Source organism: Ochotona princeps, chromosome 10 (assembly GCF_030435755.1).
Source record: "Ochotona princeps isolate mOchPri1 chromosome 10, mOchPri1.hap1, whole genome shotgun sequence".
In the NCBI taxonomy this organism is placed as follows: Eukaryota; Metazoa; Chordata; class Mammalia; order Lagomorpha; family Ochotonidae; genus Ochotona; species Ochotona princeps.
The window spans coordinates 24,986,818-25,000,850 of NC_080841.1; the positions used below are offsets into that span (position 1 = coordinate 24,986,818).

At 40.8% G+C, this 14,033-nt stretch overlaps 1 protein-coding gene across 5 annotated transcripts in view; it reads right to left on the minus strand.

Moving 5' to 3' along the window:
* Window positions 1–14,033, minus strand: part of ESRRG (estrogen related receptor gamma) — a 607,759-nt gene that overhangs the window by 192,184 nt on the left and 401,542 nt on the right. The gene's annotated exons all lie outside the window — the stretch shown is intronic.

The window sequence follows — 14,033 nt, forward strand, 5'->3', positions numbered from 1 at the left end:
TGCAAGAATATATTATCTCAAAGATAATGTAAACAACCTTCCAAATAAGGTTAAATAGGATATACCACCAGACCTTGGCACTGATTGTTAGGCCTTGTACTAGATCTTCACTAATGAGACCTAGATGAAGTCACACTTGTCATTTATACACCAAGACATAAAGCACTAAGGAAGAAAGGTAACTGATTCAAGGATTCTCAGAATTACAAGCAATTAGGAGATAAAATTCCAGATTTCCATGGCTTAAGTCAAATATTTTTCTAACTTGGATCCACAGTAAGAAGCACTGTAATCATTTAAAAAATATCCTTTTGGTATTTAAAAAAAATCATCTCTTTGATATTTTTTTAAAAGACATAAAATATTGCTACTATAAATGTAAAGTACTTCTACATTTACAGCAAAGAATGCTAACTTGAATAATACATAGAACAGAATCAAATAGGTTGAGAAAACATGCAATACATGGTTAAGCATGATGTATCGACATAAATAACTCATGTTAGGATTTAAAAAACTTGTTTGGAGGCGGGGGAGGCAGCGCACAGCACAGTGGCATAACAGGCCAATCCTCTGCCTACAGCACTGGCATCCCATATAGGCATCAGTTTGAGTCCTGGCTGCTCCACTTCCAATCCAGTTTCCTGCTTGTGACCTGGGAATGCAGCAGAGGATGGCCAAAAGCCTTGCGCCCCTCTACCTCCATGTACCCAATGAAAGAAGCTCCTGGCTGCTGGCTTTGGATTGGTTCAGCTTGTGCTGTTGTATCCATTTGGGGAGAGGACTGGTGGATGGAAGACCTCTCACTGTGACTCTCTCTCTCTCTCCCTCCTCCCCCCTGTAAAATCTGCCTTTCAAATAAAAAGAAATCAAACTTAAGAAACAAAAACAAAAACAAAACTTGTTTGGTCTGGTTTTTGATAGATGTTACAAACAAATGGAAAAAAGAAGTAAAGTTAAAACTGGAAAATGGAAATAAGAAAAAGAATCATTTTTTAAAAAAATAGAAGTCTGATACATTGCAAAAGAAACATACAGTTTCTAGGAAGTCACCAGGAAAGAGAATTTGCATAGCAACTTCAACAAATTTAAAAACTATTTCAACACCAATTTGCCAGGTGCTTCTCAGGCAGAAATACTTGGATACTTTCCTCAGCAGGAAAGGAGATGAACAAAAGTGAACACAGCACATTTCTTCCTGTTCATGTTCACACACATGAAGGTTATGGCATTTAGCGCCAGCTAAGGAGAAACACCATTATTATCCAGCTAATTCATGTTTTCCTGAAAAGAGAGTTCCGCAGAGTTGTAAAGTCAGAAACAAGCACAGTGAAGTTTCCCACACACTCCTTTCAATGGCTCCACACACTCTCCCTAGGGTGACAGCCACACCCCTTCATCAGGGTATCCAGACCCAAATCTTAGCTGAGCTGAACCAGGGCTCCATCCCCAAATCTCATTTCACCCATTCTTGTACTATATACATGCAGATTCGTCAAAGGGTCTATGGAAAACAGAATTCAAACACAAGCCTACTTTGGCACAAAAATTTTCGAAATTTATATATAATTCTTTGACACCAAACATTTCCATGCATTTTTTGAAGATATCACCTATAAACCATGTTAAAAGATTTCCCCCATGCCAGCCAGCTATTTGTTGCTTTTCTTTTTTCCTGTGATGCAATCCTACCATTCATTGGCCACAGTGACCATTCTTCAGCGAAAGCTTCCCTGAGTTATCCCTTCCCCAGCAAGCCTTTGTTGGCCTTCCTTCACCTTGATGTTCCCATGATACCCTGAGCTAATTTCTGCTATTGCACTTGGCACATAGTTCATAATGTATGGACTTAGTCCTCTGAGGACTATCACTTCATATATTACATTCCTGAAATTGAGCTTAGGTTACTGAAGGAATGAAAAAAACAGAGACATACACCGACACAAACACATGTAGCTGCGGACATTCAGTGCCGAAGAGGAAATATCCTAAATTAAAACCCTCTTCATGCAATCGCAACAATTCGTGAATACAGTAGGCACAGGAGAGCCATTTTGATTTCTCTTACGTCACAGTGAGTATCCAAAGAGATTCAATTTAAAACAAAATTCTGCTAGGTATACTACAATGACTAGAAGATTCTTAATTAGTAAGACCTGATTTTGAGTTCACCAACATTGTTACTTCTTCAAGATGGGCTCTGAAGCACTGAGCTACAATTCTCACTGCTAAATTTATTAAACAGGTGGTATAGTTCATTGCAAGATGATGTAAAACAAAAAAAGCATTGGCAGATACAAGACTGAATTCTGAAAGATATCCGTGAGTAAGGAGTAAAATTAAAAAAAATAATAACAACTCTGTTTATGGTGAAGAAGCATGACCCTGACAATGAAAGAGCATAAGCAAAGTCAGAGAACAAAGGAGGAGGTGACGGTGAACAATACAGGCAGGGATTTGGACTCAGAAGGTAAAGTGGAGACAGGCTGTGAAAGGTTCCATGCTTTTCTCAGGCAATAAGAAGCTACTGAAGGTAAAAACAGAGAAAAGATTGTAAGAGCCAAGCTATGTTTTTCATTAAATGCAGTGTGTGCTCCAGCATTGTCCATTTATCCACTCACACATTTGTGTGTCTTAAGCCTATAACCTGATAGACAAAATGAACTAGATCTCTGAACTCACAGTAGTTAAAACTTAACGATGATGCTATTCTCTCCAGACAAAACACGAGGGAGATCTGAATTAAGATAGTGACAAAGAAGATAGAGAGAAGAAATAAATACTGTATGTATCATTAAAGCAGGCTTTTCCACTGTTAGTGATTCACAAATAAAATATACAATAACCAGTCAAACAAGTCATCTTGTGCAGGAGCCATGGTAGCAGTCACAGGAATCTCATAGGACCAGGCTGCATGGGACTGAACACACACAGATGGGCAAACGCATGTAACACACGGGTGACACCTGAAAACCCAATGGACAATGTATTAATACCCATTAACTGGCTGTGAAAGTAAACCTCACTTACGCAAACTGTTACCATCAAAGGGCACACAGAGGTTTCCCGTGCCATGTCATGCCAATGCGTGTGGGTCCACAATTATCCCAAACTGCTTTAGAAAGACAAATTAATATTTTCCTTGAAGACATGAACTATATCTTACTTGGTTTTCTATTACCAGAACACTGTGTTAAGCTGATTTGATGTTAACTAGTTAATAAATCCATCATTTGATAGATGTTTGTTGAAGAATAAAATAAACTACCAGGCTTTGCGACACCTGGAAATACCTTTTTTTACTAATGTTCTTATAAACAGGTTCACAAGAGTTTCTATCTCTGACATACATCTTTCTATTTTATTTTATATTATTTTATTTTATTTTTAAGAATCGTTTGAAAGGCAGAGTGACACAGAGAAGGAGAGACAGATCTCCTGGTTGGCTCAGTACTCAAAATGCCTTCAACAACCAGGCAATGGCCAGCTCAAAGCTCGCAGTCAGAAACTCCTTCTAGACTCCCCTGTGTGCCCAGGACCCAAATTCCTCAGCCATCATCTACTGCCTTGCAAGCGATATGAACAGTGAACTGGAGGAGGAGAGGGGTCACGTGTTCAGCAGGCGCTCAGGTATGGAGTGGCAGGCTAACAGATTGCACAAAGTGCCTGACCCTCTAACCTGCTTTGGCCAAACTCTGATCCTATGTGCCAGGAAGTGAAGGTCATCTAGATGCTGGTACAGTAGGAAAGGTAGTTTTTCTTCTGCTACTTTTTAAAAAAGATTTATTTCTTTTTATTGCAAAGTCAGATATACAAAGAGGAAGAGAGACAGAGAGGAAGATCTTCCATCCCATGATACACTCCCCAAGAGACCGCAATGGCCAGAGCTGTGCCGATCCAAAGCCAGAAGCCAGGAGTCTCTTCCAGGTCTCCCACACAGGTATAAGGTTCTGGCTTTGAGCTGTCCTGGACTACTTTCCCAGGACACAAGCAGGGAGCTGGATGGGAAGCAGCGCCATATGGGATCCCTGCACATGCAAGGCGAGGATTTTAGCAACTAGGCTATGGCGCTGGGCCCTCTGTTACTTCTTAGACACTATGCTGGGTATTAAGATAACTTTCTTTAGAAATATTGGGGGGAAGTAGAGGCAAGTGTTTGGTGCAGTGATTAAGTCACCACTGGGGACCCTTGCATCCAGTATTGTAGTATCTGATTTGAATTGTGACTTCTCCACTTCCAATCCACCGTCCTGCCAATGCATATCCTGAGAGCAACAGATAGTGGCAAATGGATTTAGGCTCCCACCACCAACATGGAAAACCGGAATCAAGTTCGAGACTCCAGGTTTTTGCCTGGCTCATCCCTGGCTGTTTAAAGAATTAGGGAAATTAAGGCTTCCCTGCCTTTTAGATAAAATGAAAATAAAACACTGAGATGATTTCATTTGTCCAAAACCAATTATTTTTTCTTTTGCTCTGTTATCATGGAGAAAAAAAAAAAATCAGTCTGACATGTGTTCTTAAGGCAGACTTTTAAGATAAGCCTTATCTCTATTTTTATAGATGAGAAAACAAGCTTTTATGAAGCCAGAACTTCAACTTGAATTTTCAATATATAAGTCATTCATTTTACACTGTAAAGTGCTGTATCACAATTATTTATCAATAATATTTTGTAACAGGCAATTTGTCAATTGTCATGCCTATATTATTAGTACTTTGTCAATTGATAATTGACAATTTGTCATGCCTATACTATTAATACTTTGATCTTTTTCAGATTTTGTTTTTTTAATGCCTCCATTTTTTAAAAGATTTATTTTATTATTTATTGGAAAAGCAAATATACAGAGAGAAGGGGATACAGAGAGAAAGATCTTCTGTCCACTGGTTCACTCCCTAAGTGATCACAACAGCCAGAGCTGAGTCAATCTGAAGCTAAGAGTTTCTTCCAGGTCTTCCATTTGAGGACAGGGTCCCAAAGCTTTGGGGCATCCTCTACTGCTTTTCCAGGCCACTAGCAGGGATCTGGATGGAAAAGGAGTAGTCAGGACATGAACTGGTATCCAAATGGGATCCTGGCACATGCAAGGCATGAATTTACCACTAGTCTATCGTGCCAGACCTTCGATACCTTAATTTTTAAAACAGTATACATAGTAAGTTTTATAGGTGTACCTGTCATGAGTGCCTGAATTCATGATAACAATGTGACCAAAATAAAACACATTTTAAAAATATAAGTCACTTAATTCTTTTTGAGGATCCAAGAGGAAAAAAAATACTGAGAAAAGTCAAGATCATGGAGCATCTTATAAAATAAAGGGTTTATTTACATCAGAAAAAAAAGAAGGCTGAATATAATTGCTATTCAGTTGATATAGCCTTTCAATAAGAAAAAAATGACTTATTTCACAGCATGGGACACTAAAATTAGATATTAGGCATAGCTGCCTGGCCAATTAGTTGGTGTCATTGGTCATTTTATTATATGTGTGAGACTAGTTTTTAAAATAGATGGAAAAAAAATGAAAAGATACATTTAGGTGCTGGCATTTTGGTACAGGTTAAACTACCATCTACAATGTTGACATCCCATTGGGTGCTGGTTCAATTTTTGGCTGCTCCAGTTCCAACCCAGCTCCTTGATGATATACCTGGGAAGGTAGCAAAGACTGCACTGAGTATTCAGGGCCCTGTTACCAATGTCGAAGACCTAAACTGAATTTTAGTCTGCGGGATTCAGCCTGACCCAGTACCAGCTTCTGTGATGCTTTGTGGGAATGATCCAGGAAATGAAAAATATCTCTCTCCTTCTCACATTCTGTCTCTTACTACCTTTCAAATAAATAAATATTAAGTTTATTTTGTCATAAACATCGTCAAATACATGCTGAGGCTTTTCAATGGTGCATACTTTGCAAGAATCTTTTAAAGTATCTTTATACTACGTAATAACTCACTCAGAACATTAAAATATGTTCCTACTATTACCTCTTCTGATGCACAGAAACGCTGAGATTCAAAAAAGAAGTAGACTGGAGAAACTTGCGAAAAACTTAAGCATTATACAAAGGCAAAGTATTACTATAAATTTTAAGGACAAAATATAAGTTTTAGTGTTTGAAGTTGTCATATCTTAAAATAAATATGTGTATAATTTGGAAATAAACTCCGCACTTACCAGGGGTACTCACAGAAGAATTACTCAACTTTTGTGACTGTCATTTGTGATTGTTGAAATGATTTTGTAACACAGTCTAGTATTACCGGTTTATTTTTTGTCAGTGCTAACTCACAGCATCACACGGAGTGTTCTTAACGTGATGGTACGTGACACTGCAAGGCTATGCTACTGTTATGGCACAGCTTCCAGTCAATCCATAAATGGTAAATGAGTGTCTTCTGTGTGCCAATCAGATGGTGCTAGCTCTGAAGAGCACTAAGGTCTTTTGCCAATGGAAAAGGTGGTGAGTTCCAGACAAAGTCAGAATATTCAGGTTGTCTGGGAGTTATGGAATCACCTACGCAGCTGAGAGGCCTCCACCAGGCTCCATGTGGATCACCACTTATTTAACACAAGCCTGAGGAGACAGTGCTATCACAGACAACTTCATGCTTTTAAAAAAGGGTTGGGGGGCAGCGGGGAGAAGAAAGAAATTACCTCTTGTCTGCTAGATCACTGCCCTAAGTACCATGAATGCTAGTGCCACAGCCCGGAGTCAGGAACTCAAGTTAACAGACAACATTGAGACTGCTCAAGGAAGACAGCAAACACAGCGTGGTGAAACTTGTCTATTGCCACTTCCAGAAAGAAAGCGATTGACAGGAGCAGAGGCATGGACTCCGTGCAGGAGCTGCTGGGATCTTCTCAGTGGAGCCACTTGTCAGCACACAGTAGGAATTACAGGAGGGCCTGTGCCAGCAGCCATCCAGGCCTACTCCATACACATATGTCCATTTGATCCCATGATTGTTAATCTGCCCATCTCCCAGAAGGAACACAGACAGGCCAGGGGTTTTCTTAGTTTTCTCCAAAGCCTGAGATGAGTTAGTGAGGGAACCCAAGAGAGGGGAAAGCCAGCATTGTGCTGCTCATGAAACAACCAGTGTGATATAGTAGGTATCTGGTTAGAGAAGATACCCAATGCCTCAACAGCACTCATTCCCCCCATGCAAACATCATACTCATCACTACAACTGCTGCCCTGCTCCAAAGCCACAAGACAGAAGAGATCACAGGAAACACAGTGACAGAAATAAGATCAATAGTGGGAAAACAACTCCAGGGGAGAGCCGGGAACGAAATGGGAAATGAGGTAGAGGCCTTGGATCCATCACTCTAGAAACCTCTGTTAGAGGTGGAGAAACATCTCTCCCAGGCCCAAGGAACTAGGGCATGTGACTGTGGAAACTGAGACTAAGCACAGATAGTAGACTCCTGGCCTGGGCCTCGCCCACATGCACGTAGTTCTCCCAAATGCAGCAGGCAGGCTAGCAGGCTTGGATGCAAACGCTGACTGATGCTAGGAACTTCATTCATTCATCCATCTTTTCTATCCATAGGACCTCACGAAACGGGGGGCTGCATGCTGAGGTCATAGCTAGCGCATAAATAAAGTCATCTGCTTCTATACCTGCAATGCTGTATCAAATAGGCTGTCAGGTTTAGACTAGACGGTTTACTAAAATATCTGTCGCAAGAAAACAAATAATGATTGCCACATGATGCTATGTGATTGGTTGACTGTCCTGGGGCGGGGGCAGGGGGGCTGTTACTCTAGCAGTTTTATTAAATAGGAAAGCAAAAAGATTTATGCTGTGGGTGGTAAGGGCAAGAATGCTGTAGAAGTGAGAAAATATGGCAACAGGATGCTGTACATCACCAATGGGATAATTATTTATCTAAAAAGTTGGCATTCTTAGACTTCCAACATGCAGTGTATGGAATTCATATATTCAAAGGAGACATCATAATAACCTGCCGGCTGCTGGTGATGGATATGTTTTTAATCCAAATGACCACAATCTTCCGGCTGCCTGTCATGGAGGGCCAGAAAAAAATGGAATTTTCTTTTCATAACTCTTGATGCTGAAAGAGGGAAAACCTGGAAGAATGATAAGTGGCTCATTCCAATGGACAAATGGACAGGGAGCTGAGAGAATGAGTGTGAATAAAAGTCATTGTTCCTTAACAAATGCATTTTCACTTGTTACACACACACACACACACACACACACACACAAGGAGCCCTGGGTGATTTCTACCACCCCCTCCTTCACGTCTGCGAAACACCAGTTCAACCTGCAACAAAGGCTGGAATACCTTCCACAGCGTGGCAGTTAATTTACAAGTTACACCTCACTCGAAAAGTTCAGGAAAGGCTGGTATAATATTTGTCTATTAACTAAAACTTACTGTACAAATGCGGCAAGAAGCATGTCACTGGCGCGCTTTATTGGCTAGAAAATCTCGCCTACGGCTTTTTTTCTTTGAGGTGTAAAGGAACTGTTATTTCTCATTTATAGTCTATCAGAAAAGGTATGTGACCTGTAATTTTTAATTTAAATAAAATCCACTCAGTCCATCAGTCTGGGTTGAAATGGAATGGATGGACCTGTCCTTGTGGGTCTGGGGGGAAGCACGAGACCCACTGTCCACCACCCCACGGGCTCTTTCTGTTAGACTTTCTTGTTTGGCTGTTTGGTTTGGTTTGGGTTTTTAACCTTGCTAACCCATGACACCCTTTCCCATTACGCTAGAAATCTTGAGAAGCTGTAGCGTGAGAGAAAGAAATTCACGTGAAAATAACTGGATAGAAATGTGGGTGCACTCTTTGCTATTCAGTGTTTTTTTTTTCTTTTTTCCATCTGTGTTATGGCAATTTTATTACACAGTCATCAGATTTACAGTAACAAGATGTTCCGACAAAATAATCACTTTCCAAGCATTTTATCAGATAAATAAAATATCACCACAGGAGGGTAAAAACTAGCTCAATCAGTGGATTTAACCCTTCCTTAGGAAACTCACCTGAAATTGACTGAACAGCACCTTGTGGACAAATGTCATACAAGCCCTTGCTATCTTTCTTACCTACTGCTACTATCAGTAGCAATGTTTGTAAGGGACTCCCTAACTTAGATCCAGAGAGTACTGCTTGCTGGAGTCATTTGAAAGACAGGTATTCCTACGCTTTTCAAAACCAAGGAGAAACAGAAAATATGAGAATGTCTTTAAATATTTTTTCAGCCTGTGGGTAGACACTGTGATACAGCCCAGGATGTTCACATCTGTACTGGAGTGTTCCGGGTCAGGTCCAGCTCTGTTTCCCATCCAGCTGCCCAGCAGTGCACACCATAAGAAGCTGCAGGTGGCCCAAGCACCTGGGCTCCTGCCACCTAGGTCAAGACCCGCATGGAGTTCCCCGCTTTGAGCTTCAGCCTAGACCACTTAGGAAATTCACTCTCCTTTCCTACTACTCTGCCTTTCAAATAAGTAAAAAATAAAAGTTCAATATCTCAGGGAAATCTACTAGATTCTCTACTTTCGGCTTTGGTACCCTAGGTAGAGGACTCAGCATCATTGCTACATTCTTCTTAACAGTCATAATATTTAAATGTTACATTGTGAAAGTCTTATTCTTGCACGAACATTCCAGGGTAGGCAGAAAGCAGCCAGTGACTAGGCTTCTGCTTTACTTTGCTTTCCCCTTTGCTAATTTCAGAATCCAGCAATTATAAGTACTAGGAGACTGATAAGGAGTCACACGTGCACGAGGAATAGGTTCAATTCAAGTTTCCCTGACTAATCCTTATTATGACTCATTTCGACTCGAGAGTTTGTCGCTTGAGGTAAGAAGCTAATTTGGCTTTCAGAAGTGGAATTTCAGTTTCGTACTCTCCTTCCAGTGCTACTAACAGCCCCATTATTAAACACAAAGTTGAGGGGGAGCATAAAGTTTTTATTTGGTGCCTACTCTTACCAACAGTTGGTGCACGTAGCTTGATTTCATCATTAGACTTCACACACATTAAGTAAATGCATCATTTTTGGGGGGTACTCACACTCATGGTCTGTACCATTCTCGGTTGTGTCCCCAAACAAAGTATACCATTCTAGGAACCTGCACCTGATAGGACTCTGAAACCAGGAACCCTAGACCAAGTGTCTGACAGTATGAGAACCTTGACAGACAATGCCAGCTGGCAGATTTCTCTTGTTTTATTCCTCTCTGCCCAGATGCTCTTCCTTCTGTTTGCACTCAGTAACAGGCCTGTCTCTTCTGCAGGTTCTGTCCTTCCAAGCGCAACTTGCATGTTTTAAGAAAATAGAGAAAGCTGGCATGATGCCTGGAAGGGTTGACCCGAAACAAAAGATGACCAGGCCACACTGAGAGGCTTAAGCAAATACCATTGTGTTTATCAGGCTGGTTTGGGGAAACACCAAACGGTCACCTTACCTTCCCACACATGCCCCCATAAAACCTCGACAGTTTATTGGTGTTGAAACTTCTCTCTTCCTGCTGATGAATGGGGTAATGAAGTTCTTTATGGGAGGCTAGTAAGAAGCAACATAGACGCTACTATTTGCTACTTATCCCATATAATTAATAACACCATAATTGCTCTTAGAGCACAGTATTTAAAGCAGTGAATGCCCCATAAATATAGCTGGTTTGCCTAAACTTTCAAAGGCAAATTTCAAGAGGAATCACTAAAAGGAGATTTACCTTTGAAAGCAAGAATGTGTCACACAAAGTCTTTTATTAATATTATTTATTTTGAGATCTAATGAAATCATTAGACTTACCAATTCACTACATGATTATAAAGTCAGCATTCTTAAAAAGCAAGTAGACACATTAATTAATTTCCTTCTGGGTATCTATTTGACAAATTGTAAAAGTTCCCTTTTAAAGTTTCTGACACATATTTGGACATTTAACTTTCTTTGAAAGACGATTCCTGTGTTTTCAAATAATATTATCTTCAATGAGGATGTTGATCAAATAAAAAAGAAATTAACATCTAAAGTATGGATTCTCTCATCTCACCAGAGAGCAAAGGAAGAAATCTGGAAAATGCCAAAAAGATGTTCACAATAAAGGATATTGTGCTGATAGATGTTTACTGATTCAGTTTCTGTTGCAATTTTTATGTAAAGAAACTCACTTTAGTCAAAAAACATACTGTTATATGACCTTAGGATAAAGAAAGTTACCGCACAGTCCATACAAGGTTGACCCCAAAGTCATGATTTGATATCATATGCACAGAAATTTTTCTGGCCCTGTCCAGATTAAATCAGAGACCTCCAACACTGAAACAGGGGAATACAAAAGAAAGTAACAGAATATACAGGAGGACCTGTGCCAACATGTCTTATGTAGAAAAATGTTTAAAATGTGCACAGCCAGTTGTGAATGCAAAGCAATTAAAGCAGGAAGTAGAAAGTTTAAGTGTTCTGTGGAAGCACATTTTAATATTTTCAACATTTCATTATTTTATCTACTTAAGGAGTCTCAACATATCTGTCAATGTCCCTGAGAACTATCAGTTAAACACGGAGTCAACTCCACTTCTTGATGTTAAACATGCCTTCTAGAACGAGGATTCATGAAGCTGGGGCTCGGTCAACTATTCCCGTCTTAACCCGTCTAGAGTGGCACCAGTCTCCAAGGGACTCTCAGAGCAGGAGAACACATTCCAAGATCAAACAGGAAGAGTAAGACCTTTGCTAACAATTCTAAGTAGATGCATTTTGAAGCTTTTTAAAATAACGAACAACCCGGCATGGTAGCAGCCTAGCGGCCAACACACTTGCTTGGTATGCACCAGGATCCCATATGGGCGCCGGCTCTAATCCCAGAGGCCCCACTTCCCATCCAGCTCCCAACTTGTGGTCTGAGAAAGCAGTCAAGCATGGCACAAACCCTGGGACCCTGTACCTGTGCGGGAGACCCAGAAGAAGCTCCTGGATACAGATCAGCTCATCGGTGGCCACTTGGGGAGTAAGTCACAGGACAGAAGATCTTCCTTTCTGTGTCTCCTCCTCTATATATGCCTGACTTTCTAATAAAGATAAATAAATCTTAAAAAAAAAATAGATATGGGCCCGCGGCGTGGCCTAGCGGCTAAAGTCCTTGCCTTGAAAGCCCCGGGATCCCATATGGGCGCCGGTTCTAATCCCGGCAGCTCCACTTCCCATCCAGCTCCCTGCTTGTGGCCTGGGAAAGCAGTCGAGGACGGCCCAATGCATTGGGACCCTGCACCCACGTGGGAGACCTGGAAGAGGTTCCTGGTCCCGGCATCGGATCAGCGCGTACCTGCCCGTTGCAGCTCACTTGGGGAGTGAAACATCGGATGGAAGATCTTCCTCTCTGTCTCTCCTCCTCTCTGTATATCCGGCTTTCCAATAACAATAAAATCTTTAAAAAAAAAATAGATTTACAAAAATGATGACCCAAAAATACTGGCAAATTGTGCTGACACTGTGGTGTACAAGGCAACACAGCCACTTGCAAGGAACAGCATCCCCTCAGTTGTCAGTTCTAGTCTGGCTGTGGCACATCCAACCAAGCTCCAGGAAGATAGCCTGGGAGAGTCACAGAGGACATCCAAAGCCTTTGGCCCCTTACTACCTGTGTGGAAAACCTGGATGAAACTCCTAGCCTTTGGCTTCAGCCTGCCCAGCCCCAGCCATTGTGGCCACCTTGAAAGTCAAACAGCAGATGGATGATTTTTTTTTCTTTCTCTCTCTCCCCCTCTTCTTCTCTGTAACTCTTTCAAATAAATACATATATTTCTATAAAAAGAAAGCTGAAACAGCGATACACATTTTCAAATGGAAGCTGGTGTTCAGAGGGGGTGGTGGTGCTGCTTCCTGTGGGGCTGAGAAGCAAAAGTGAGCACACTGGACCCAGACGAGGGTGTGAATGAGGAACCCAACTTGGGTGCCTTATTCACCTAACTCCCTCAAGTTTGCAAAGTTCCTCATCTTACGACAAATATACCCTAGTGTTTGGTGCAGGAAAGTGGTTTGAAAAGCAGATAAAAAGACACCATCTCAAACATTATTTTTAAGATTCTGAGTTTAATTTAAAAAAAAAAAAAAGATTTACTTATTTGAAAAGCAGAGTTATAGAAGTTACAGAAACAGACAAGGAAAGAGGACCAGGCCTTAATCAACCTGTTCTCTTTTTCACAATCTTATCATTGGTTTGTCAGCTAAAAAATACAAACAAACATAAAGGAATTTTAAAGAAGGGAAATGCTGATTGCACTGATTTGATCTTGCACACCTGTACTGCAATGCTACACAAATACATACAAGTATTGTTGATATAACAAAAACATATAACATAATTAATGTCTTTATTCATCTAGAACATGAGAACAGCAGATATAAAATCATAAATTACTATACATGAAACCTATTCTCACCCTAAGGAAATGCTACAAATGATTCAGCAGTGAAAAAGTAAGTCCGTTCCTCTAAGGGAGGACACTGTGATGTAGCTATTTGGGTCAGCCCCACCCCATGGCAGTGCTTGGGATGAGTGTCCTCTGTGTTTCCCTTCAAGCTTTCTGCTAGTATGCCCGGCAGGCAGGAAAAGGTAGCCTAAGTAGTGGGGCTCCTAGCACTCCCATGGGGGACCAGGAAGGAGGCCTGCCTCCGGGTCTCAGGCACTTGAGAGTGAACCAACAGGAGGAAGAGCTCTGTCTCTGCTACTCTGCCTTTCAATAAATAACGAAAAGAAACACTTACTTATCAACTAGATACTATCAATTCCATTAATAATCTTGAACATTCAATTACAATGTATCTACCTCCTTTTAGACTTCAATAATCGTTACAGCTCAGAGACCCATCTTGTTGGATACAAAATGATACCAGTGAGTCAGGATAGTGTTGAAGTTTCCTTATTTAACAATGAGTATCAATGACACAGGCAACTCCGGTTAACAATTTCTTAACTATTTCTTTCTGCATTAATTGAGTAACTCCTGGGACTTTTTGTGCTGTCCAT